This window comes from Mesocricetus auratus, unplaced genomic scaffold (assembly GCF_017639785.1).
Source record: "Mesocricetus auratus isolate SY011 unplaced genomic scaffold, BCM_Maur_2.0 Super-Scaffold_6730, whole genome shotgun sequence".
NCBI lineage: Eukaryota > Metazoa > Chordata > Mammalia > Rodentia > Cricetidae > Mesocricetus > Mesocricetus auratus.
In genome coordinates, this window is record NW_024429184.1 from 111976421 (window position 1) to 112003270 (window position 26850).

The 26850-nt window shown below is 43.1% G+C and overlaps 1 protein-coding gene and 1 long non-coding RNA gene across 6 annotated transcripts in view; one reads left to right on the plus strand and one right to left on the minus strand.

Moving 5' to 3' along the window:
- Ppp2r2b (protein phosphatase 2 regulatory subunit Bbeta) overlaps positions 1 to 26850 on the plus strand; it is a 390383-nt gene that overhangs the window by 114126 nt on the left and 249407 nt on the right. Inside the window, exon 2 of one of the 5 annotated variants that reach the window (XM_040741869.1) lies at positions 3457 to 3487. The exons of the other annotated variants lie outside the window; for them this stretch is intronic. The gene's annotated coding sequence lies outside the window, so the exon portion shown is untranslated. The remainder of the gene's footprint in view (positions 1 to 3456; positions 3488 to 26850) is intronic. 5 annotated transcript variants of the gene reach the window in all.
- On the minus strand, positions 1013 to 7959 carry LOC121138879. The gene is made up of 2 exons (XR_005875761.1): positions 7793 to 7959; positions 1013 to 1138 (listed from the first exon to the last, which is right to left on the minus strand). It is a non-coding gene; the product is annotated as an uncharacterized LOC121138879 (long non-coding RNA).

Here is a 26850-nt window from a genome sequence, read left to right on the forward strand (position 1 = left end):
ACAGCTATTAAGCAACAGGCTGTGTCAGCAGCTGCCATTGTATGAACTAACTCAATTTTTTTAAATGAATGTGTAATTCAGTGGCCAATTTTCCCTTTTGACAGCTACAAAATTGAACTACTAAGCTTTTCACCTGTAGCTCAAACACAGAGCTTCTCATCTGACCATATAGTTAGAATCTAGAGCTGTTGTTTTAGCTGTCTGTGGGGCATTTTGTGTCCAGGTGAGGCTTTTGATGGCACACTGTTAAAAGGGTATGTTAGTACAGTTGGCTGCTTCCCCGCAGAATCAGGCATCAGTCTGAGAGAATGTGCAGATGCTGTGGCATGTCTCAGCTGGGTCTGTCTTTGTTGCCTGGGCAACCTCTCTAGGAATGTAAGAAAGTCACTCTGGCTTCTTTCTCTTTTTTTCTCCTTTCTATGCAGATCTGTAGGGAGTGCTAAATGATAGTGATGTAGGTTGCTGGGATCCACTACCACCTATGGTTGAGAGTCAGAAGCCATGTTTCAGGGTACAGAAAAGAGGCAGGAGCACCTGGATTCTTTCACAGAGCAGTGACATCACATAAGAGAAAGATCAGAATCCTGGCAGCCTTTTCTGCTCATTTGTACTCAAAGACAAACAGTCTATACCCATTTTTTCTGTGATAGCTGTAAGAAATTTTACAAAGGCGAATGCTACAATTCCATTGTGAACCATGGATTTGGAAATCCATCTTCAGCTCAAAGCTTAGTGTCGTCTCAATTTGCTAATTGTGCACCCTTAGGTAACTTATTTAACCCCTTTTAACCTCTTTCCCCATCAAAAAAATGAGAGCACTTTTGCAGATTTTGCATATAATTGATTTCCATTCATTTATTCAGGGTCGGTTTATGTGTCAGGCATTCAACTGGATACTAGGGGAACAGCTGTGAGTTAGGAATGCTGCCAGTCTCCACAGAGGCCAAATCCAGTACAAAGACTGTATAGTTGCTACTTTTATTGTTGTTGCCATCAAACACCTGACACGAGGTAATTTAAGGGAGACAGGGTTTATTTTGGCTCAGTGTTTGAGGGTACAGTCCATCTTGGTAGGGAAGCAGGATGGTAAGAACAGTCTCAACTGTGGCAGCAGGAACAGTAGGCCGCTTGCTCACATCTGGAAGGATCAGGAAGCAGAAAGTGACAAGAATCAGTGTGAACTATAAACTTCAAGGCCTGCCATCTAGCAACCCATTTCCTCTAGCTAGACCCCACGTCTCAAAGGTTCTGAACCCACACAAAGCTGGGGGAATCAAAGGCTTAAGTACATTAGCCTATGGGGGACATTCTATGTTCAAACCATATCAAAGTAAACATTTAGTCACTTTGAATAGAGATGTAGGAAGCAGAGGACAAAGAAATGTGAATGGCAGGGAACTGCACCTACTTCAGGGAGTTAGAGATGCTCTAATGAAAATACACCAGAGTCTTAGAGTGGGTCAGCCCAGGGAAAAGCAGAAGACATCACTTATCAGCGGTCATCCTCAAAAAGCAAAACACAAGGGAAAACAGCAAAACACAGGGGGGACCAAAGAAACTGAACACAGATAAAACCAAGCAGTTCTAGAAACCTCCAAAACAGCATGAGATTTCAGAGAGGGCAAAGGTAAGCAGAGAGTCTCACAAACTTGGTTAAAACGTTTAGACTTTTTCATAACAGGTGGGCGAAGTCCTTAGAAGATGAAAGTAGGAATGTTCTGTAGAGCCAGGAGAAGCTTGGCCTACAGTGCAAGCACCCAGTAGCCCTTGGGTTGGCCAGGTGGCATCTCAGCTGGTAGTCAGTCCTCTCTGCATTACCAGCGTCAGATAAAAGGCCAGAATTCTGCCTGCGATGTGGGAAGAAGCCTGAGTGGCTGTGTCTGGAAAGACTTGTGAAACCATCGTTGACAAGTGGCAGACAAAGTACAGAGCCTAAGCCAGCTTCTTCTTCTGGCTTTTCTACTCATCCCCCTTAGGGACCCCTCAATGAATTCACACGCTTGTTAAATGATGAGGTCATAATTCTTTCTGGAAGTTCTGTCCTTCCCATAATTGATGGGGTCTAAACACACAGAAAATGCAGGTGGGCCAGATTATATGTTTACAAGGAAAGCCAGGGGCGGGGAGGGGCTGGAGCAGACAGGAGTGGTGGAGAGGAGATTCAAACACTCCAGGCTTAAGTTGGCATCCCTGAGAAGCAGACGTGGACAGCAAGATGACACGTATGCATTCACCGAGGTCAAATAGCTCAGCGCCTCCTTGTCAAATGCTCTGCATTCCTATGTAGCAGTGACAACTGCAGCACTCTGTGAAAGAGGAGGAAACCAAACTGGCTCTTTTCTGTTCCTCACACTGTTCACTTCCTTCATCTTAGGGCTTGCTGTGTTTACACTGTGACCTAAGATTGCATTAAACACTTAAAATGTCTGACGGGCTGTACAGTAGTATTAGAATTTTAGTTGGCACTCAGATGGTCAATGGTGAATCTGTAGCCCATTTTATTTATATAAAACTGTGAGGTGACCTCAGCGGTGAGATTCTGGCACCAGGCCTGCCCAGCATGTGTGCCCTTGAGCGTAAATCCAAACATCTCTGTTAAGTGAAGATCCTTATCTATCAAATGAAGCTGCCACTTGCATCAATAATCCCTGAGACTAAGAGCAGGGCGCATATTAGTTTGGGGTCTTGAGTTCCTATGCCATGCGTGCAAAGAATGCCCCTGACTCGAAGCAAATGAATGGTGAGGACAACTACAGATAGTTGATAAGAAAAATACAAACACAGAGAATGACAATCCTGGAGCAGCAAGGGTCAAAGAGTGGTACCGGGAAACCTTGCCATGCCTACTCAAACGACAGAGGTCAATATGCAGTGACCACAAAGGATCTGTAGTCAGAGAAATCTTAGACTCCCTGCCATGCCACACGGTAGCTGTACACATTCAGTCACCGACCCCATGGATTTTGAATGCCAATATTATGCCAGATTTTGGGTGTGACTTTGGGAGATCAATAGCCATAAGGCAGACAAACAAGAAGCCAGAGAAATCTCTTGTTTTCTTTGTCACTCTCTGCCAAGTACTCATAACTTGCACAGTTGAAGACACTTGACTAAAATATGGCAATACCTACTGTCCCCTCAGAGGAAGAGAACATTCTCTCAAGTTGTCAAAAATGAATATCTGGGAACTTCTGGTTAGAATCTCATCTCCATTTGATTTTTCTGGGTCTTAAATGACTCAAAAACTCAAATGCCCTTTAAAAAAATCAGCTTGGTCTTGCAGCTAATGTGGGGTTTGAGAATAGATATCTAGATACAAACTAGGAGTTTGTTGTATAGACCACTTCAAAGTGAATAAAAATAATGATTTCCTTTACCAGTGCTCAACACAGCATTGAGTTTATACTGAGTCTGACCTATTATCAAATGTAATGACCTGGCATATTCCCTCTCTAGGTTTGCACCTGACAGTGACAGCTAGACTCAGGTAAAGGAACATCTTTTTTCTTAAGTAGATGATTTTTTAGACATGCAATGTATTTTGGTTATAATCACTCCTTACTCCCCACCTCCCATAACTCCTTCCAGGTTCACCCCACCTCTGTACCCTCTAAATTCCCTCATTTTTTATGACCCACCAAGTTTAATTTATATTGCCCATGTGTCCTGGGGTGTAGGATCATCTTCTGGAGTGTGGTCAAACCTACCAGGAGCTACACACGGAAAGAAACTGGCTTTTCTTCCCTCAGAAGCCATCCAGTGTCACTAGATCCCTAGTTAGGGGTTGGAGCTTGTGAGCCACCCACACACACACAGCCACACTGGAACGTTGAAGACTTGATCTTCTTCAGATCTTCTGCAGGCAGCCACAGCCACTGAGAGTTCATGGATGTGATGGCCCTGGTCCTCCCTGACCTCTGGCTCTTAAACCCTTTCCATGCTGCAATCTCCCACAGTGGTCCATGAACGTTGCGGGGAGGGATTAAAATAGATGTCTCATTTGTAACTGAGGACTCCACACCTACTCTCCGCACAGGTTTGCATTTCAGTTTTAATAAACATCCATCGTAAGAGGAGACTTCTTTAACGAGGTTCAGGAGCTGCGCTAATTGATGGGTATAGAGATAGGGTTTAGAAAGCAGCCTGATGCTACATTCATATAGCAAAATAATAATACTTTTACCCCTGGGGCCTGTGAGCTCCCAAACCGAGTGCTCTCAGTCATAATTACAATACTTCCTCCCAAGAAGCAGACCTTAAATCCAGTTAGAAGGAGGTTGGTTAACCCTAGGATGTGTGTCACTATTACACTGATGGGCATCATCATTGTAATGCACAGACTGAACATCTTCGGTGGCTGTGAACTGCTAAGGTTGCTGAAGTTTTATGTGTTATTATTCTGGAGAGACTATAATTACAGAAATTTCAAATATCTGTGTGTGTGTGTGTGTGTGTGTGTGTGTGTGTGTGTAGAGAGAGAGAGAGAGAGAGAGAGAGAGAGAGAGAGAGAGAGAGAGAGTCAGAGAGAGGGGGGAGGGAAGGAAAGAGAAACTGAGAGACTCCTCTAGGTTGATCAGGTAGGCGGAGATGTGATGTATGAATGAGAAAGGCTAAGTCTGCCAAAAAAAAACATGGGAAGGATACTTTTAGTTAAATGCCAGGGTGAGCAATTTTGTTTTATGCTGAATACAATGAGAAGACGTTGAAAGATTTTTATATAGAAACCCAGCATACTCTGATTTCCCTAAAATGTGCTTTCTCTGGCTACTTAACAAAGTGCACTAGATTTCAGGGGACAAAAGTGGGAAACAGTGAGACGAATGTTGGAGCTGGCAAATAAAAATGGTGGTGGTGTGGCACAGACCAAAGTCTTGAAGCAAAGTAAGGACGTTTGGGGCCACGTAGGAAATAGGACCGTGGAATTTTCTTTTAAATAAACAAGAAGGGAACAATGATATCCTGGCCTTGTATAAAACTATATGCTTTAACTGGACTGTCTTTATGATAGTTATGCTTGTATAAGTCACTGTTGATTCTAGTTCTGAAGGCAGGAAGTTAGTGGGAGATGGTTTTGAGCTGGAGAAAGAATTGAAGTGCTCAGGCCTCAAACTTCAGCAGATATAACAGCCCCTGCCAAGTCTCCTTGGAGCTCCTATAGGGTCATTAAACCCATATCTTTGTGTCAGGATGGAGCCTGACACAGCAGGTTGTTGTTGAAAAAAATCTCTTGCTTTTTTGGGGCACCAGCATGTGACTGGTATTCTTCATCAGGGTCATCTCTGGGTGTGTCTTCTTTAGATCGTAGTCAAACTGGTTGAAAACAACTTCTTTTGTCATTTGAATGTTTAATTGGATCCCAGATTTTAAATACTTTTTGTTTTTTTAGCTAACTATACTAGGAGGAAATCAAATTTGGAAATGGTTACAGACATATACTGAATTAGAACATGGCCAGAGATTTTAAAAATGGTTTCTAAGAAATCACAAAGATCATTAGCATGTATCCTGGGGAGATTTTTTTTAACTGCTACCTCCCCCCATCCGCACTTCCCAAAGGGCTCCATTAATGATCGTCTCTAAAACCCAACTTGTACAAGTATACCAACTGAAGCCGTGGTGGCCAGAACTCAGCATTTCATCTTGTTCATATTGGGAGGTCCCCTTTGCAGACAGATATAAAATACCTCTTTAAGGGTATTGTAACACTCAAAATGTCAATATTGTTTTTAAGTGATTGCATCATTTTCTGAAATAAATGATTTGTGTAAGGAATGTCATGAATCATAATTAATTTACATACGCATTAAAATCAACTTTCAAGGAACTCCTCCTTTCCAAACATTAGAATTAAATATTTATACTTGTTGTTATTTCATATGGGCAGAGTTAATATTGCCTCTCAAACCCACCTGCTCTCCACCATGCCATTGTCTCTGTTGTTTATAACCACAGAGTTTTGGAGTTAGGTTTCCCCTGAACTTAAAAAAACAAAACAAAAACCAAGGGCTTTGTGAGAAGAAAACAGAAAACACTGGGTCACTGTCACCGCTGTGGAGCATAGGAAATATGAAGATGGGGAGCTCTATATCATCGAATTTCTCTTTAGGGTCTTACGTGGATTCACAAAAGGATTTATGAGCTCAGCTTGGAGGCCTTGAACTTGAGCTACCAACTCAAGTACATTTATTGTGTTTATTTGAAAGGAAGGCCAAGTTCCTCCAATTCTCCCTGTTCAATTCAGTTTCACCTTTCCAAAATGGATATGAAGCCATAAATCAAGGACTGTGCCCTGTGGAATCCCTCAGGGAAAGGGCAAAGGGAGATTAAGAGACTGACTCATTTTAATTTGACAGATTTGGGAAAAAAATTATTGCAAGGAGGGAAGTCAAAAAGTAGAGAGGGCTCAGATGAAAATGGAATTTCAGTGTTCCCTGGTGATACATAGTAACCTCTATTTCTGCCCATTTCTACCACGTGGGGGATTCGTTCAGGTGCTTCTGACGGGGCTATTGAGCTAATCTGAAAGTTTGGGTTATGTTGTCAGTCGCACTAATGAGTGTAAAGCCCGTGGATCCCTCTCTCCCTCCCTCCCTCCCTTCCTCCCTCCCTCCCTCCCTCCCTCCGTCAGGAGTCAGGCAGTTACCTCAGCACCAGTCCTTTCTCTTTTCTCCTACTATCAGGAATAGACAATGAGAGTACTGATAATAGGAATGGATACTGGGTTATCATTGTTTTTATTTGAAGCTCTTGGCTTACAGTATGCCTCTGAAATCACAGCAAAAAGTCTTTGAGCCAAAATTAAACTTAGTTATGCCTCTAGAATACCTTTCCTTCCCAGTCAGACAAGATCTCCGCAGGATGAAGGGTCTAAAATGAAGCTGTTCACAGGTATCCAATGAAGGGTTGGACACATGACACAAGTTTAATAACTTGTCTTGGATATACACAGGATGGAGGCACATCAGTAGATAGTTCTGAAGAGAGCATGCATGAGACTTGTCTTTTGTCTTACAGTTATATTTGCACATCAGCTTAGAATTTGCCAGTGTGGCAGAACTTACTGTTTGCTAGGAATGAACACAGGGGCCAATAGACAAATGAGCAGTTGAAAGAAAAAGGAATTGAGGGGCGAGCCAACTCTGAGTATGTGCAGAATACCTCAACATCTTTCCTCTGCCCTTCTCCTCAGTATTCATTCCCTGGCCTCTACTCTCCATGATAGCAATTCCTACTTAGTCATGGCTAAGGAGGCAGCGTGGTGCATAAAGTACTTTCTGCACAGCATGAGGACCTGAGTGCAGCTCCCCTGCACAAAAAAAAAAAAGACAGAGAGAAACTAAGGAAGGGAGGGAGAGAGAGGGGGGAGGAGAGAAAGAAAAAAGAAAGAAAGAAAGAAAGAAAGAAAGAAAGAAAGAAAGAAAGAAAGAAAGAAAGAAAGAAAGAAAGAAAAGACAGACAGACAACTGGCAAGGCAGGGCTAGCTGTCTGGAAACAGGAGAATTCCTGGAGTTAACCAGCCAGTATAGCCAAAATAAGTGAGTTTCAGGTACAGCAAGAGAGCCCATCTCAAAACTAATGTAATGAGAGATGGAGGAAAATAACCAATTCTGAACAGAGAGAGAGAGAGAGAGAGAGAGAGAGAGAGAGAGAGAGAGAGAGAGAGAGAGAGAGAGAAAGGAGAGAGAGAAAGGAGAGAGATATATCCTTCATTCAGGAAGTGGCCACTGTCTCCTCAAATGATAAATATGTCACTTCCTACCGCATCCCATAGCTTTCCAGGAAACTTACTCACTTCCATAGTGTCTCTTGCCGGTGATTCATCCCCCATGGTGTTGAAGGAACCCTGAGTGTGGGAAATGTGGCATCAGTTGTTGTCTCTGCCCAACCAAGCATAATACGCGACCTCTCTGTAGCAACCAGTATGGGTGAGCCTGAGGACGTAGCTCTGCAAGAAAGGAAATGGGATTCAAGTGAGCAGCGGAATGAGTGGGAGGAGGCATTTAGAGTTCACTGTGAGGAAAAACAAGCAGGGCGTGCTGTCTGTACAGAAGGAAATGGCTCCCCATGTGAGGTAGCACATGACCTGTACCTGGCAAGGGTGTGCTTATCACAAATAAGGCAGTAAAAGTATGACTTTGTCAATCTTGTTGTTTGTTGTGCACCTACTGATTACATAGGGATAGGAACCCAACGGCTAATCCAAACCAAATCCCTGCCCTTTGGGAACTTACTGAATTGAAGTAGTAACAATCAATTGGATAAATGATTGCCTAAGTACCAACTATGAGTCAAAGAGGCCTTATGTAAGCATTAAGGACATGTGATTGAAATAATGAGGACAGACCAGAGTTAACTATGTGAAAATGGATGGAGAGCCTTCTAGACTGTGGACAGCATATGTAAAAGTTCTGTGGTAGTGTGTAGTGTGATCAGAGTGTAGAAAACTTTCAGAAAGAGCACTAGGAGATGTTGGCCGAAAGGTTCACAGGAGACAAACCGTGCCGCACTTGGGGAACAGCTGGTGACATCATTTTTAAAAAGAAAACATAAACTACTACAAGTAGCTTACACCAGCACCCCAAAGCCTAGGAAACACTGTGAAAGAGTTGGGAGTGGGGTAGTTGTAAGTGCCAGAAGCTAGGAAGAAGGATTAAGAAAGGCCATTCTGTCAACCTGTATATGTGCTGCAGTCATTAACTCATATCAGCTATAGGTACCTGCACTGGACCTGCACAAGACCTCTACAGGGCCCTGCTCTTTCCTACTGAACTATTGGATGCCCATAGATCCTGGGAACGGGAGGGTCACTATCACTATCTTTGTTTGTATATCTTCTGTGAGCCCACTGGATACCAGTGAATAGCACCAAACCCATGGTCACACAGGTGGCCTTCGTTAATCTTGATGGATCATAAAATGAAAACAAAAGCCTGAACATGAGAGCTTGTGGAGGGGTGAAGGGTAGCTGGGGGTAACAGGGAGGTGGGAGATGTGGGTGGTCTGTTCAAAGTGTCCATATATAAAACTGTAAGGCAAATATCCGCCGAAAATGTGAATTAGGAAGGAAAGGAACCATAACCAACCTTCTTTTGCAAACAAGGCAACTTGTGCGCAGAGACTGGGGCCCGGACTGGGACCTGGAGCGAGCTGCAGCACGCTGCAAGCCAACTGTAGACACCTAAGAAGGGAACGCTCGCGCTAGTCTTGTATGAGTGCTGACTATGCTGTACAACTCTTAAGGGTGTGGCTCTCCTACTTACCCCGTACAATTTTTATCCCCAAATCATTACATCCTTTTATCAGACCCGAGGGAAGAAATCTGTCCTGAGTACCACAGTGCATACAGGGCTAAAGTAACTTTAGTTCTCTCAGATGTCTGTCTCTACAACTTTCTGAGGTTGCCAGTGAACACCCTGCTGCCCTCCTCATTACTGAGCTCACACGAACATGAAATTATTTGCAGTGAAAGATTAAACTTTATATTGACTTCAGATTGTAAATAGCGAGACTCGGCTGAAATGAATTTGGAAAATGAAAACTGATAAATTATAAGATCCGCCGCATGGAATAGAATATCTTAACAGGCTTCAGGCGATGAGAAAGAATGAGCCAAATATTTAAAAAGTAAACAGGTTTTTCCCGTTTATTTTTAAGCTAACAAAATGAAATTAAATCGGCTAGCAGCAATTAGATAAATGGATGTCAATCAGATATGAAACTGCTAAAGAAATTAGCCATGGAGTAGACCTTTAATCTGCCCAGGCTTTGTGTGTGTAGGGTGGTGGAAATGTGACCTGTTATCAGCCCAGGTATGATTGAATTATTAATAATATTGTACAAGGCCACCTAGAAACTAGAGCTTGGGGACTCTAAATCTATTCTAATTGAAACGGAGAATCAGCAGACTGGAAAAGACCCTGGCTTTTCTCAAGATGTGTCACAGTAGGTGACACGTGAGGCTTGCAACACAGTGGCAGCTGCAAGCTGCCCTCTCAGCAAATTTAATCTGCAAATGGGCCCTGCTTAAGACAGTTAATGCGGTCCATTATCGTGGAGGTTTCTTTCTGTGTTTTGGGAAGCATGGGTAAGAATGTTTCATGCCACGTTGTTATGCAGATCGCCTGGCTAACAGGAAGATTATGGATGCAGACAAATCAGATTTTGAAATGAAGGGCTTTCCTGACCCCTTAAGAGGATGGAAATATGTGCACAACAGTGGGGAAAGGCGCCCTGAGCAGGACAGGAAAAGGGTCACATTGTCATTCCTCGAAGTGCACTGAGGTCGGATTAAAAATCCAGGAACATTCTCGGAGCAAATGAATAGGATTCAAGATCCAGCCATCTTCCAAGTTCCTTGAGCTTTTCCCTGGTTTGAAGGTGGGGGAATTTTTCAGTCTTGTGGGACCCCAAATATAGTCACTTTCTATAGTCTCCTGCTTCCCTTTCTTAAGCCCAAGAAAAGGCTCTCTCCTCCCTTGGCCATCCGCCTTGTCACTGGGACCTGCCTCCAGGTACTACTGAATAAGCTCATACATGAATAAAGGAGGTCAGAAGCCCAGGCTTTATCTTGGACCCCAGGCTCCATCCCACTCTGTGCCCATGAGCAGATTCCTCTATTCCTTATCCTCCTCTATACTTCTTAGCTGCAACTTGGGAACTATGCATGCCAGAAAACTTGCAGGGCTTTTGGTGTCTTAACCATTTTTTGGTTAAGTAGTTAGGTCCAACCCACTTCGTACATATTCACAGTCAGTTGCTCAGACTATTTTCAAAATAGATGTATTGAAAGAAAAGACTAATGATTGACTTGACAGTGTAATCCCAATTGCTCATGGGGTGCAAGGGCATGCTGCACACGCCAGTTTCCTGAACGTGCGATCAGACTGTACCTTAGAATCCCACTCCTTCCTCCACAGTGACGCTTCTGCCATGCTCCAAGCTCGCTATAGGAGTACAGTAATATGTGGTAGTTCTGTCTTGCATTTCTCCAGGGACATATTTTCAGAAACCTGTTTGTCAATCGTATGTCTTTTTGCTCAAGTGTTTTGGATTATCTTTTAACTATCTGAGTCACAAAAGTTTTAAATTAGGTTTGATAAATGTTTAGATTAAAATTTTTAAATATATTTTCTCCTATACTTATATGTAGCCATTTTTGTATCTGATTTCCTAGCTAATATTACTGTCTTCTGCTGCTACCACTTGGACTTAACATGACCTCTAGTCCAATGTTCTCACCTTTGGAGCCACAAATGCATTCCCAGTTGCTTCTGCTTTTCTCTCAGGGATCTATAGGTCCTATTTGCCACATATCCCATCTCAGGCTGAGGGCAGCCACTCTATATGAACTGTTGTCATGGTGATCGCTTGGGTACCACGTTAGTCAGAAGCCTACTTTCACCAGGAAGCTTGCAGTCCCTCCAGGCTACACACTGGAACTTCAGGCATTGCTTCTCACTGGTCACTGTGCGATTCTCCACAGCCTGGCTGTGACTTCTACCCCTCCTCTGCCTATCCTAAGACTAAACCTCAACAGGGTTATCAGACATTCAGTGGGTATGTAGTCTCGAGACTTCACATTCCGACTTCCTGTCACTCAGTCAAACTTGAATCTCCTTTCATAGTTTTTCTAAACAAAAAGCTAAGAAAGTAGTACTGCTCCATCTTGTTTTTGGAAATTTATCTAATGCCAGTTTCTGGTACCCTGTACTCAGTTTGCTATGATATTCCACACTGTGCAGCCTTGGGAAACTACTGTATACTCAGGAGAAGTTGTAAGTAAAAAGCAAATACCACCTCAGTATTATGAAGGCAGTGGAGCCCCACAGGGTTTTTTTTTTGAATCCCCAGAAATACCCTGACCACGGTGGAGAACATAAATTGGGATGCTGCTTACAGAGAACTGTGTGGCTTTCAGCTTGATATGAGGACATTTTCTGTTGTTGTGGAGACAATTAGTCTGCCAATAAAATGAGTAGGATGGATTGAAAAGAGAACAGAGGAAAATAACCTTCAAAAAGAACACTTAAAGAGGCAATGTGCCATCCTATGTCAAAAGCCAGTCTGCAGCATTTTTGTGGCAATCAAATGTGTTCAGCTATGTATATGGCATAGAACAAAGCCTGCAGGCTGGAAAGCTCTGTTTGCATTAGAAGTGCTGTAGTAAATACTTCTAGTAATGGCAGTGATCTAGCATCATCGTTGATACTAAATGCGCAGAAAGAAAACCCTGAACTAGGCAGAACAGCACAGAGGTTTTACAATCCAGGTCACAGAGTGGGGGTGAGGGTGGATGTGGGGGTGAGGAAATTTAAAAATGCAGAAAGCAATATTTTGTTATTCGACCACTATAGGGACTCACAAAGCATTTTCATGGCATAGATTCTCAATAAATATTTGCTGGGAGTAAAGAACCAGAACTTTGGAGGGCCAGGAAAGTAGCATCGGAGTCTGGTGATACTGAGAGTCTGTGGATTTTGCACATGGTGAGTTCAGCCAGATACAAGAAGCACATATGTCAGCCCACACGCCTCTTGAGAAGTGAATTCTCCTCTCCATCACACTTGGAATTTTGTTCCCATTCTATACAATGGCCAGTAGGCTACTGTGCTGGTCCTCTGTGTACCTTTCCAGTTTCAACTGGAACCCTTTCCCTCACTTCAGCCCAGTATTTCCAGTACTGAACTCATTTAGGGGTATTTGCATGAGGATTCTGTTTTCTTGCCATTCTCCATATCACACCAGCTCCTTGTGTAGATGCTCTGTGTCTTCTGGAAGAGCTTGCTCATGAATATTTTTAAAGGTAAATTTCCTTTTCCTTTCATTCTTGACTCCCACACAATTCTGTTCATTGTCTTCACAGACCAACTTGATGAGGATGGAGAATGCACATGGTTAACATGACATCTAGATCATCAAGCATAACTAGCCCTCATTATGAGTTCTGTGCTCATGACTCAACCAATTACAGATGTAAAATGTTGAGAAGGAATTGAGTCTAGACTAAACATGTACTGAATGTTTTCCTTGTCATCACCCCCTACATAGTATATAGTACAATAGCCATCTGTATGGCATTTCCATTGTATTAGTTATAAATAACCTAGAGATAATTTAAAGTAAATAGGAGTGTGTGTGTGTGTGTGTGTGTGTGTGTGTGTGCGTGTGTTACATGCACATGCGTCATTGAACAGAAGGGACTTAACATCTGTAGATTTTGATATCTGTGGTGTGTCCTGCAGCCAGCCCACCTTCAGATACCAAGGGATGATTGTATTTGTGTCTTGAGTATCTAAATGGAATCCAGGATATCAGTTAATATAAACCAGGGATGTAGTGGGGTCCATACTTTGGTATGAGTTCATTTGAACAGGTATTTTCAGTCAGTGCCAACATGCCAGAAATATACAATGAGAACTTCAGATTTGTATCTTATTCTCAAAGAAGAATCTGTCTCAATCTGTGTTTACTCACGCTGTCAGGTGAAACGTTAACTTTTGAGAGTTGCCAAGGTAGCAACAAGGATACGATGCTCCTTTATCCATGGCATGGCGTATCCCTTGTCCCCAGAGTCCCTGTGATGGATGGCTCTCCCTGAATCCTCCCTACACATTCTTTACTCTGCACAGATATTCTGCCTTTGTTTTTCAAAGGCCCAGGGCCACAGTCTGAATGAAAAACAGAAGATTGACCTATGTATACTTTCTGACTCTGATGCTTATTTCTCACCCTTATTCTTAGGTCTGACTTAGAAACAGATCCTGTGAAGGGAGAACAATACTACCCTTAACAGACTTTTAGGGTTTGCAACAAATCGCTGGGCAAAGGGAGGACACAGTTCAAGAAATTGTGGGTTCTCTGCCACTCAGTAAGGGCTTTATAAGGCTGGTCACTCGGAAACTGATTTTCTCCTGGGCTTTTCAAGTTGTTGCTTCATTGTTTTTAAGGGACCATTGTGGCTAACAAGAAAGTTCCAGTGACAATCTCATGATTATTGGCACAAAACCAGTGTCTGTTTTCTTCCAGAAAACTCTCTGGATTTTCCAAAGGTAATGCATATGGGAGAAATGCTCAAATGTTGTGAATCTTTTAAAATAGTAAAGAGAATGGCCCTTTGCTCTAGACCACTCTTTTTCTCAGTTGAGAAGTGTGTGTGTGTGTGTGTGTGTGTGTGTGTGTGTGTGTGTGCATTGCTCCAGTGTGGAGGTGTTCATTAGAATGACAAAGGATCGAGGGTCACTGAATGGAAAGGAGGGTGTGAGTGTACCTTGCGTTACTCTCAACTTCTAGACACAAACTGTACCCATCCTGGGAAGCATTTTGCAGACATGAGAACCCATTCTCTTGTACTCTACTTGTCAATGCCCTAGGGTTCTGTATGGGTGACAATTAACTCAACTCTCCATGGATATCACTTTAGTACTTCCCCACATTCAGCCCTCACCTCGCATCATTTTGGGCACTACTACGTATTGAAGTACCTCCAGGTCTGGACAAAGTAAGGAAATGCTCTCATTGGCTTATCTCCTCCCCTGTCATCATCCATCCATTGTTCTTCTCTCATTGGCATATGAGGTCCACAATGCACGTGATGGTCCTTCTCACATTCTCTCTGTTGTGAGTTACATCTGCTTTATACCATCCCTCACTGTTATTCTAAAGAGAGCTTAGGGGTAAGGAGATAATAAACACACACGCAGTTCACATTTTGACAGTAGTTTTCTCTTTTTGGTTATCCAAAATCAAGGGGCATCAACAACTTAAAGGACGAAGGTAGGCATGTGCTTCTTTTTCCTGGAAATCTTGTTTCAAAATGGAAAAGTCCTGGGTGGTGGTGGTGCACACCTTTAATCCCAGGGAGGCAGAGGCAGGTGGCTGTCTGTGAGTTCAAAGCCAGCTTGATCTATAGAGTGAGTTTTAGGACATCAGTGCTACATTGATTCAAAGTAACCATCACTCTTCTGGAACTGGGGAGATGGCTGGGCAGTGAGAACACTCACTGGCTGCTTTCAGAGGACCTGATTGCTCCAGTACCCACACAATGGCTTCCGACTGTCTGTAGCTCCTGTTCCATGGGATCCAAGCCCTTCTTCTGGCCTCTGCAGCAGGCACCAGGCATTCACATGGAACATGAACATACACGCAGGAAAAACACTCACACCCATGATATAAAATAATTTTTATAAGAACTTGAAGCCATTCTCCCTGATAGGTTGAGCCTCTGCTTTTCCCAGATATTTCAGAGCATCCCCTGCCTTCAGGGTACTAGCAACTCTCTTCATTGCCTTTAAAGCTTGGGATGTTCCATTGGTTATACATCTTTCAGTTAACGAATTTTTATTGTCCAGAGAAATTGTCTGCATTTTCCTTTTAACATAATTTTCACATTGTAAGTCACTGTATGTGCATAATATGTATAACCCTGTGCACGGCATTGTTTTGCATAAGGACATTTTCATACAGCTGTACAATGAACATGTTCCCATTCATAGTCCCCCTACATCCCCTTTCTCAACCACTTGCTTTCGTTTGCCGTGGCTCTTTGTGTTTCCATGAGGAAATATAAGGGAACCACTGTGGGAGTAAAGACCAGCCATCCTGGGTTGAAATCTCAGATCTGCTGTACTCTTCATGCTAAGAGAGCAATTCAGAGATTTGACGGACTTGGTGATAACCGGAAATATCTCCTTGGGTGTTAGCTGTGAGTGATAGCAATAATGTAGCTAAGAAGACATACATAAGCACAATGCCTTAGCATGCTCAGTGAGCTCCTTTCACCTGGCAGCCGATACGATTACGTGGGGTGGGGTGGGGGTGGGGGTGGGCTTTACAATGCCTGCTCTCTCCTCAAACACATATCTACACTAATGCGATACTTTGTAGAGAGATCAAATGCTGTGTGATGCCACAGGCTTTAGAATACCTCTTTGAATATTCCAGTCCCTCTGCTTCCTGGGGCCATCAGTATGGAACAATGTTCCAGGCCAACACAAGTATTATTGAGCCCCAATTGTCAAACAGTCATGACTTCTTGGGACTGTTTGTTTTCCATTTTAATAATTACCTACTGAAGCAGCACTGACTAAGCAGTGACATGACAAACTAATGTGTCCCAATTAGAGCACATTATGGGATGGATGCATTAGCACTCCTGTGCTCTCCTGTGGTGGACACGGACTCTGAAGCTACTTATTTGCCTAATGAGGTGGAGTCCAGGAGCCTGGCAGATGGGATTCTTTTGACAGCATTTATTTCAAAGGGGCTAAAAACATATTTCAAGGAGGCATGAAAATATGCATATGTTGCTAAGTTTGTAGGAATAATTTTATTTCCTTCAAGCATATTAGTTAAAAGCTGTTTATACACAAGGAAAAAAGGACCCAGGCTTTGTTTAAGTAAACAGCTATCACCTTGTGAGCCCTACTATGTACATGGTATAAAAAGAAGCCCAAATTGCTGATGAGACGTAGTGTTTAGCTCTTGCCTCTACTAGACAAACTTGCTGGTTTTCCAGGCACTGTCCAAAGGCACGGGGGCCCAGTACTAAATAAAAAGCATAGTTCTCACCTGACCTTGCCATGTACTGTCACTAAGCACTTGCTGACTATGGTGGGAACAGAAAAAGGGACACAGGGTGTTGACAGAGCATTGTAGAGAGGCTGACTTGGTCTGTGTGCATGAGATCCTACGAAGGGATGAATACTCCGAAGTACCAGGTGGCTTTAGTTATGGGCAAAAGGGGAAAGAAAACTCAGGAAAACACAAAGGCCACTGCAAAGGAAAACGCTCCAGGCACTGATGGTAAGAAGATGTAGCTTAACACAGCAGACAAAGACGAAACAGATAAGACGATGCTTTACATCCCTTTTCTTGTGGTACGCAACGCTGCCCATTTTAGTGTTGTTTTCTTTCATCCATTAATTCATTCTTTGATTCAGCCAACCAACCAATTCAAAATGATTCATTCAAACCAACAAGTCCATGTTGGTTCTGTAGCAAGTACCTTGTTAGGCACAGATTCAACAGAGTTAAGAGAGAGCTGATGCAAAGACTCACAACAGAGATGATACCCCAGCTGTGCAAGCTCACAGCAGAAGAGCATAACTCTCCATCAGTGTTCAGTAACTCAGAATCGTCCAGAGGAAGAGTGCAGGAGAATGCCAAGAAAAATAAAATACACGCAAATGCCCAGAGATCCTGAGAAACTCCCATGGGCTCCTCAAGGCTCCCAGCATAGACTGTGAGGCCTTAACTGATGGAAGTTGAGTGCAGGAAGGCACTCGGCAGCTCTTACGTCTGTGGTGCTGTCTTAAGGGTCCTTGGATTTGTCTTTTGCTAAGAGTTATGGGAATCTTTAAGGGATTGTTGGAGGGTACCTGGGGCACTCAGATTTTCACTTTAGGGGATAATGCATGGAGAATGGAAAATCTGCTAAGGGACCAGAGGAGGAAGCATGCTGAGAAGCGGCAATGGCCTGAGCTTCATGAGTGGACAGTTGTAGACAGACTTTCTCAAAGGGGAGATGCTGTGTGGGTCTTTGCAACTGCGGATGTAGAGAAAGGGCAGTGCCGGGAACATTCACTGAACTTCTGGACTGGACAGCTAAGGCAAAGGGGACAGCACTCAAAGGAGAGCAAGAGAAATGAGTTACCTGATCTGCTCATCTCTTTCCAAGTAAGCATTAGCTACTTCAACCCTTTTGAAGGATTGTCTATACTACAATACTACTAAGCACCTGTGACCAGAAACTGTTTACAAATATTAGAATTAGTTTGTGTGCAAAATTCCAAAGAAGGAATCAACTATTGAAAATAGGATAGGAGGCAGTTAATGGCAATGTTATGTCTTTACAGAATGATTAATGAAGGCCTTAAGTGACACATGACACATCACTGGAGAATCAATGAAAGGATGAGTGATAGGAAGATATCGTGGAGAGCAAGCACAGTAGTGCAAACTCAAGGTTCTTCAAGAAACTGGAAACAGTCCACTGGTTCCACAGTATAAGGCTTGGGGAGGAGGAAGAATAAAAAGGTGGAGATTCTGGGCAGGGATGAATTATAGAGATTCACAAGACACATCCAAGAGCCTGACAACTTTCAGGCCTGCAACTGGCAGCATTTTTCTGCAGAAAATAAAAATAACTTATTATGGGAATTACAGCCTAAAAAAAGCTAAATTAGCTTCTTTATGCAGGAGCTCTGTCTTTTGACATGTACTGGACACCTCCAGCAGAAGACTGTATCACAATGTCCTGGTTGCTGTTGTTGTTTGGTTTGGTTTTTTATCAGCCTGACATAGGCTTGGGTCATCTGAGAAGAAGAAACCTCAGCTGGGAAAATGTTTCCACCAGACTGTCCTGTGGACAACCCTGTGGAGCATTTCCTTGATTGATGGTTGATGTGGAAGGGCCCAGCCCACTGTGGGTCTGCCACCTCTGGGCAGAGTGTCCTGTGGGTACAGGACATCAAGCCGAGAAAGTGCTGGAAAGCCACACCAGTGAGCAGGGATCTTCTGTCCCCATGTCCAAGTTCCTGCCTTGGGTTTCTGCCCTGACTTTCCACGACGATGGAGCAGGACCCAGAAGTGTAAGACGAAATAAACCCTTTCCTCTCCAAGTTGTTTTTGGCCGTGGTGTTTTATCACAGCAAGAGAAACCCTAACTAAGATCATGTGAAGAGGTTGTTTTGTATGATTGGGGGAGTCACATCCTGTACCTCTTTTATTACACAATGATGACACCTCAAAAGACACTGATAATTCTGTCTTTGTGTTTAGGAACCTATTATAGGCAACATCTCAAATTAAAGTGACAGAAAACCAGATCTGTGATTTGGAAAGATTAATGCTAATTTAGTGAAGAGAGTGAACTGAGATTCGTAAAGATAGACTCAAGAACCACAAGAAGTTAAGTAAGAGAACAAGAAAACAAATTCATATGAGCCAAAGCTAATTAGGAGACTGTCATGGGAATAGACATGTTTTCATGCACGTTTGTGGTGTGTGTGTGTGTGTGTGTGTGTGTGTTGGGCAGTGGCAGTTGGGGACTCTGTGGGGGGGTGTATGGTGGGTATTCAGTAAGTCCTATATGCAGCCTGCAAAAGTGAAGGAAACTTTATTGAGGGTATTTTTTAAGGTTTTGTGTCAATGTGGGACGTGAGTGTTTCGAGCTCTTCCTGTATCTGTGAAGCTGTGTGGTCCTTCTATCTGCTTTGTGAGAACTTTCCAACCGACTGCCCACTAGGTGAAGGATACACTGGCTTTGCAGAGAAAGGAAGAGCATTACCTGCTATTCAATGTGGGTGCAAAGCAGGCTTGACCCTTGCCTGCTGAATGTTGAGTCTCAGCTCTTCATTCTATCGTGTTTCTCTAAGATGGAGCTGAGCTGGGATTTAAAGAATAAGATTTGTGTAGGTATTCTCAAAGCAGCAGCAATGTTTAAATTAGAAGGAAAAGTACAAGAGAGTACACAAAGACAGACAGGAATAGGTGAGCCAGCAATCTGGACAGTGTCATTGTGCCAAGTCGGTAATCTCTCTCTGAGTTCTCCTGCCCTTGAAGGGAGGGCAAGATCCACGGTCTACAGCACATGCACTAACACGGTCCTCCACACACAGAGACATGTCTCGTGCTTCATGTCACACTCTGCTATTGCTGTCTTGAAATCCCCGAAGCTTTGTGAATAAAGAACCCTGTTGTTTGTGCTCCTGAAAATTTGTTACACAGCCGATCTCAGAGCTTCGGACTGACATTTTGTGTATTCATATTACCTGCTGACACTACCTTTCCTTGAGTAAATTCCTCTAAATCTTCAGGCTGTGCAGAGTCCATCACCTGAACATACATTTAAGAACAGTATATCTCATATCAAGGAGTGAGCTCCTTGCCAGGGTCTTAAAAGGCTAGTGCATGGACTATGCAACCACTCTGACGTGACTACTGCTGTTTTGCAAATGAAAGTAAAAGACAACAAAATTAGTAGCTCGTTCACAATTATGCTACTAGGAAACATCAGTGCCAAGATCTGAACCCAGAACCATTCTGTTTCTCAAAAGCTGTGCCTTTAAGTGTGCCTCTTGTGTCTTACCTGTCTTTGAAAAGACTCAAATGCAGTCCTGTAGCATTATCATTAAGTGTCAACTGTGTGGTAGCTCCTTTTATTCCTTCATGGGAGCGTGCGTGGGGCCGGCTGGCAGCATTCAGCCGGTACCTTCCTTTGGCCCGCAGGCATTTTTGTTCTTCTTCTTCTCTGCTGTGCAAAACAGACTTGATGAGTCAGCATTTGGAAACAGTGGGCACTCAAGCTTTGTCACCCCAGGTGCCACCACCTCACACACCCAGAGAAGGAATCCAAATCTTTCATTCAGTTCTCAAAAAAGGTCTCTGATCCCAAGTCATTGCTCAGAGCCCAAGCTACTTTTCAGATGTAAATTCATACTCTTTCGTCTTTATCTTCTGTTCAGTCCTTGTGGCTCCCTCAGATGCCAAATGGAAATTGCAGGGTCTCTATTTGAGGGACGTTTAATATGATTATTTTCCTTCGGCATTTATTCCATACATATTTATTGAGTTTAAAAATATACACCACCTTGCTTGCCAGTTCAAGGTCCCAGAGCTCTTGAATTCTGCCTCTGTGACTTGCCACCCAGTGTCCTCAGAGCTAAGACAGCTGCATTGCTTGTGCAGCACCTTGAACTCTTCACCCTGTTTCCAACACGATGGGCAGGATTTGTGATGTGTCCCATCATATGGCCTCTGAGGTTGCCTATGGCTTGCAGTTTTCTGCTTAAGATGGAGAAAAATGAACAGACTGTGGAGGTGTGGGAGGGCTTTGGGGGCTGGTTCCCAGTAAACAGAAAGACTTCCTATTCAGAACTCTGTCTGTGGATCAGGAACATTGAAACCCCTCTTCTGCAGCTCCTTCCTGGTCCTGAGCAGGGCAGAAGAGCAGGCAAGATAAACCAGTTACCTTGCAGTTTTGTTTAAGACTGGGCCTACTGACTGGGGGCAGGGTGGATTTAAGTTTTGATTTTAATTGAAATATAATTGCATCAGTTCCCCTTTTCCTTCCTCCCACTGTTTCCATGCCTTCTCTCCTTCTCTCTCTCTCTCTCTCTCTCTCTCTCTCTCTCTCTCTCTCTCTCTCTCTCTCTGTGTGTGTGTGTGTGTGTGTGTCTGTCTCTCTCTGTCACTCTCTCTCTGTCTCTCTGTCTCTCTCTCTCATTCATGACCTCTATCTTTTAGTTATTGCACACACACACACAACCAAGTAAATATATAGATACCACCTGCTCAGTTCATATAATATTCCTTGTATGTATATGATTTCCAGGATAATAAAAATGTGGTACATATATACTTTGAAATACTTGTCAGCCATAATAAAAGAAAATAAAATTTGCAGGTAAGTGGATAGAACCCACTGACTTTTAAAAAAGTGGTAATGTCTCCATCTGACCAACCTCAATGTTCTGAGCTTCCCAATGGAAATCTTGGTAGCATTTATTAACCCTTATAAGGAAAAAGATGTATATTCCCAAATGCAAGTTATCAAGCGTCCTAGGGGTGGTGCATGAAAGCCATGCGAACAGGTGTTTTACTTCTCCCTCCACCCCCCGTAGCCTGGGCCAGTCTCTATCTTTCTCTATGGTTCAGTTTCCTGTCAACAAAATGATAATGCCCAAGACCTAGCAGTCTGTAAGCCCACCTTCCAACTTGAACCTTATCAAGAATATTTCACACTGCCGAGAATGTAGGTAAGCTATAAAATTTGAAAGCACTCAAGATTACCCTAATTCCTGGCACCAACCACAAATAGGAGGTCCCAAGTAACCCCAATTTCAATACTTGTCAGGAGAATTAGCAAAACTCATTGAATGCTGTCATACACATGGTTACAACTCATTATAGGGAAAAGCACACATTAAAACCAACCAAGGGAGAATTGTATTGAGCAAGGTCTGAAAGTGTCTCAGGCGAAGCTTCCCCTTTCGCCCTCCTGTCATTACTATGACAACCTGCCTAGGGTGTGATCAGCCACCAGAGCTTTTCTAAGCCTGGCAGTCAGGCTTGTCATTGGAGTACCAGTGCACAGGCCACATAGGCATGACTAAGTTATTAATGATCGTCACAGAACCTGACTCAGTAACTGGGTGGACAGAAAGTCATGTTACCCAAAACCCCCAGCCCAAATCAAGTAGCAACTCTGCTGTAGCTAGTTCTACTACCCCAAGGTACCCTGTGCTGTCCCGGAACCTAAAATGCATACTGTTCATATGTACAACATATCTTAGCTCCAAAAGTCTAAAGAAAAGGCCAGCTTGCTGTTGGGGCAAGGCCAAATGCTTTCACTACACATTTTACTTTGACTGTTCATTACTTTCTGTCTTAGTTAGGGTTTCTATTGCTGTGAAGTGACACCGTGACCGCAGAAACTCTTATAAAGGAAAGCATTTACTTGGGGTGGCTTATAGTTTCACAGATGTAGTCCATTATCATCATGGTGGGACATAGTGACATGCAGGCAAATGTGATGCTGGAGAAGGAGCTGAGAACCCTCCATCTTGACCCAAAGGTAGCAGAAAAAAGAACAATTCACTACTAAGCCTTAAGCATCTGAAGCCTCAAAGCTCACCCCCCCACAGTGACAGACTTCCCCTTACAAGGCCATACCTCCTAATAGTAGCATTGCCTATGAGTCAAGCATTCAAACATATGAATCTGATGAGGTCATCCCTATTCAAACCAGCATAATATTCATTCTTTAGAAACACATGCTCTTGGACGCACTAGAAAGTTGGGATATAGCTCAATTTTCGTTGGTAGTTTACTTGCCTAGCATGCACAATGCCCAGGGTTAGATCCCCAGGACTACACAAACCAGGCATGGTAACACATGACTATAATTCCAGCCCTGAGAAGGTAGGGGCTGGCGGATCAGAAAGCCATGAGTACCCACAACTATATAGGGAGTTTGAGGCTAGCCTGAGCTACATGAGTCCTGTACTCCAAAAGCAAAGCAAAAGGTACCTTAGAGCAATGGTTCTCAACCTTCCCTAATACTACAACCCTTTAATACAGTTACCTCTGTTGCATTGACTCCCAACCATAAAATTATCTCATTGCTACTTCACAACTCTAATTCTGCTACTGTTATGAACTGTAATATAAATATCTGGTATGTGACTCTCAAAGGGATAAAGTCCTAAAAGGTTGAGAACCACTGCTTGGAGTAACTGAAAGTGCAGGCACTTGTATGGGTGCTAACTATATGCAACAAGGAATTCCTGACTCCCTAAAAATCATCTTCTCCTTGAGCAGTAACCAAGGACAAACAAATGTGTACCCTCTGATTGCACCACAGTGACACAGTATTAGTGGAGAATTGGTGGATAGGGCTTTATTTGGACAGAGGAAAACACCCTAGAAAGGTTGGTTCCCCAAAGAAGTAAACGGCTGAGTTATGCTAGTGCCTAATAATGGATTTGAGGTCAGAGAGGAAATCAGATTAGAAAGTTCTGGGCTAAGAGTGCTATTTAATGAACAATTAGGATGCCCCTGTGACTGTGGGGGATTTGGAGGTATTTAGTGGTACTACAGGGAGGAAGAAAACATAGAACCATAGCCAGAACCAAATCCTTCCAATATCTCAAGACTCTTTTGGTCTGAGTGTACAGGAACCCAGTGAAAGGCTTTTGGCAGAAAAGTGGCATGAAGTGATTTACATTTTTGTGGGGAGGTGGGGGTTCCAGACAGAGTTTCTCTGTGGCTTTGGAGGCTGTCCTGGAACTAGCTCTTGTAGACCAGGCTTGTCCCAAACTCACAGAGATCCGCCTGCCTCTGTGTCCTGAGTGCTGGGATTAAAGGGATGCACCGCCACTGCACCCATGAAGAGATTTACATTTCAAAGGACTGATTTCCCTGCAGTGTATAAACTATAAGGACATGAACCTTAGCTTTTAACAGGCTCAGCAGTGTGTGTGCGCGCGCGCACACACACACACACACACACACACACACACACACACTTAAAAAGTTAAAATCTTAAACACTATAGCAGTGTGGAGCAGGCTGTTTCCGGAGGCCTGGAGAATGGCTAGTGTTGAAATACTCTTGTTAACGAGAGCAGCGTGGGCAGCGTGACATAAGCAGCTGGGATGGTGAGAGAATTGGTCAGTTACAAATACATGTTGAAGTTAGAGCTGGCAGATTTGATGGGAAGCATGCATGCGGGGAAGACAGGAATTCCGTGACAGGAAGTGGAGCTGGCTGGCTTGCAGGCAGCACTAAGAATGAAGAGATCCCATAGGCACCCAGGGAAATGTCGGCTCAGCCAGCTACCGACATGCTTTAGGGGAGAGGCCCATGCTCAGAGTTCAGATCTGGAGCGATGTGATCTTGTGGGTGGTAACTGAGGAAAGGATTGGGGATAACGAAGTCCGGGATGCTGACCTCTACAAGTCAACGGCGTGAAGAAGAACCAGCAAATGAGCGCAGAGCTAACATTCAGACAGCTCAGAGGAGTGGTGGGCAGGAATGAGTGCGTGCCCTGGGAAGGAGGCTGTGTTGCTGCAATGAAGCACCACATTCTAGAAGTATGCCTACAGTTATCCTACTAAGGACTAGAATTAGAATTTGATGACCCCCAAATTCAAGTCATACAAACAAAATGTAAAAATATATATGGTGATAAATCTATACATACACGGTACACAGAATAGAAAGTTTGAATGCAATTTTTGTTTCTTTCTAGAAACGACAAACTGAACAGATAACAAAGGACAAAAATTGTGAAAGTACCTACATGGCATACTGTAACCCGTATTCACTTTCTGGGAGTTACCCTCTAATAGGCCAACTGTTTGGCTGAATACCTATGTCTTCAGTTTCAGCTGGGAGACAAAGCCAAACAGGCATATGTTGCCCAAAAAATATTTTTATGGTTGTTAATCTAGAATCTGTTGTATAGGCATACTTGCTCATATATGAGAACAATCAATGCTTTTATAAATTAGATTGGAGAGCAGAATTTTGTGGTCACATGATCAATGGAAGACTCTCTGGTGACTTCCATAAAGTGTTCTTTTGGTATATTTTTTAAGGCATACAAGTTATTTTTCAATATGTATTCTTCATTATAAATTATACTAAAGCTTTGCTTTGAGTGTGGTAATCAGGTGCTAGACAGTGCCCTCAGAAAGTTGCTTAACTGGTTTTGGAGAACATCACTTGTACTTAACAAAAATGATGCAAATTAAAACTACCCCATGCAAGACAGCCAGTTTTAACTCCAGAATCACTGACTGAGAACAGTTTAAGATGATGTTTTCTTTCTGGCCCTCAGATCTGGGTTTGGGATTTTGTGCCTTTACTCTGATTCCATCAGCATTGCAGTAGGAAAGAAGAGGAGCTGCCAACGAATGCTTTTGTAGACATTTTTTGTTTCACACCTAGGCTTATCAAGGCAAGGGTAAAGTAACTATGGGACCTGCACTGTAAGAAAGAAAGATTCCTGGAGTGTGAGCCTGACCAGTATTCCTTACATAGTCAGATACCACAGCCTTCCAGAAGCAATCACTCAGGGGTCTACCATGACAATTTCATAACCAACTTGAAAGGAATCAAAGAATTCATCAGATTTCTTCTGCTACAAATGAGAAATCTTGGTGTTAAAAGTAAAAATTTAAGAGTTGCTTAACATTATCGAAGAAGTTCCTTGGAAAATGGGATGCTCTGAAACTGACTTAGTTTGGGAGTGTAGTCTTGAGAAATAGAGGGAACTTGGAATAAATAATGGGTAGGTGCAGAGATAGCTCAGCAAGGGGTGGATGTGAAGGGATGTAACAAAGATACCTCAGCAAGTGGTGACTTTCTATTGACCTGATGGTAAATGTCTAAAGACTGGCTCTCACATTTAAAAATAACAATTGATTTATATAGTATTTTAAGAAGCTTATAATTTCTTTGATACAACTATCTCATCACAGCCTATTTCAGGTTTTATGCTGCCGTCATGATGTCACTCAAAGAACAGCTGGACAGTCCCTAATCTAAAGTTCATATAGCACTGATGGGGGGGGTGGCAGCAAAAGGCTTTTGTAATGAGTTTTTCTGTCCTGCCAGCCAGCTCCCAAACAATGACATGGAGACTTCCTACTAATTACAAAAGATCAGTCTAAAGCTTTGGCTTGTGCCTAACTAGCTCTTACAATTTAAATTAACCCATTTATATTAATCTGTGTTCTGTCGTGGGATGTCACCTCCCTTCCATTGTGCTCCTCCTGATTCTTCTCTGTGTCTCCTGGCATCTCCCATCAATTCCTCCTTCTCTTCCTCTCTCTGCCCGTAAATCCTGCATATACCTCCTGCCTGGCTATTGGCTGTTCAGCTCTTTATTAAACCAATCCCAGCAATAAATCTTCACACAGTGTACAAATATCCCAGGCTTTGTTTTCTTTTCCTAAGTTAAATGCCATGTTAAAGAATCAGTCATATGGGGTTACAAGCTGTAGTATGCACAAGAAGGAATTAACAAAGTTGCTTGAAATCCAAGAGCCCAGTTTCTGGGCAGCCAGCACATAACCCACCTCAGAGAGTAGGGTGAACATTGGGTGACTAGAGCTCTTGGAAAGAAACCCTATGGCATTCCTCCCTTGAGGAAGTGTGGTCAGATCTGTAGCCTTGGTGAACACCAGAAGGAAGAGCCCTCTTTTCTGACATTTGTGTCAACATTGTAGCTTATAGTCTTCTTTTGCAAGGTGCTAAAATAGCTATATTGTTTCTAGTTGTTTAGAGAGCCAGAGGTTATCCCCGGGTTTCTAGGTCACTTGTGCTCATGTAGCAGACTACTTG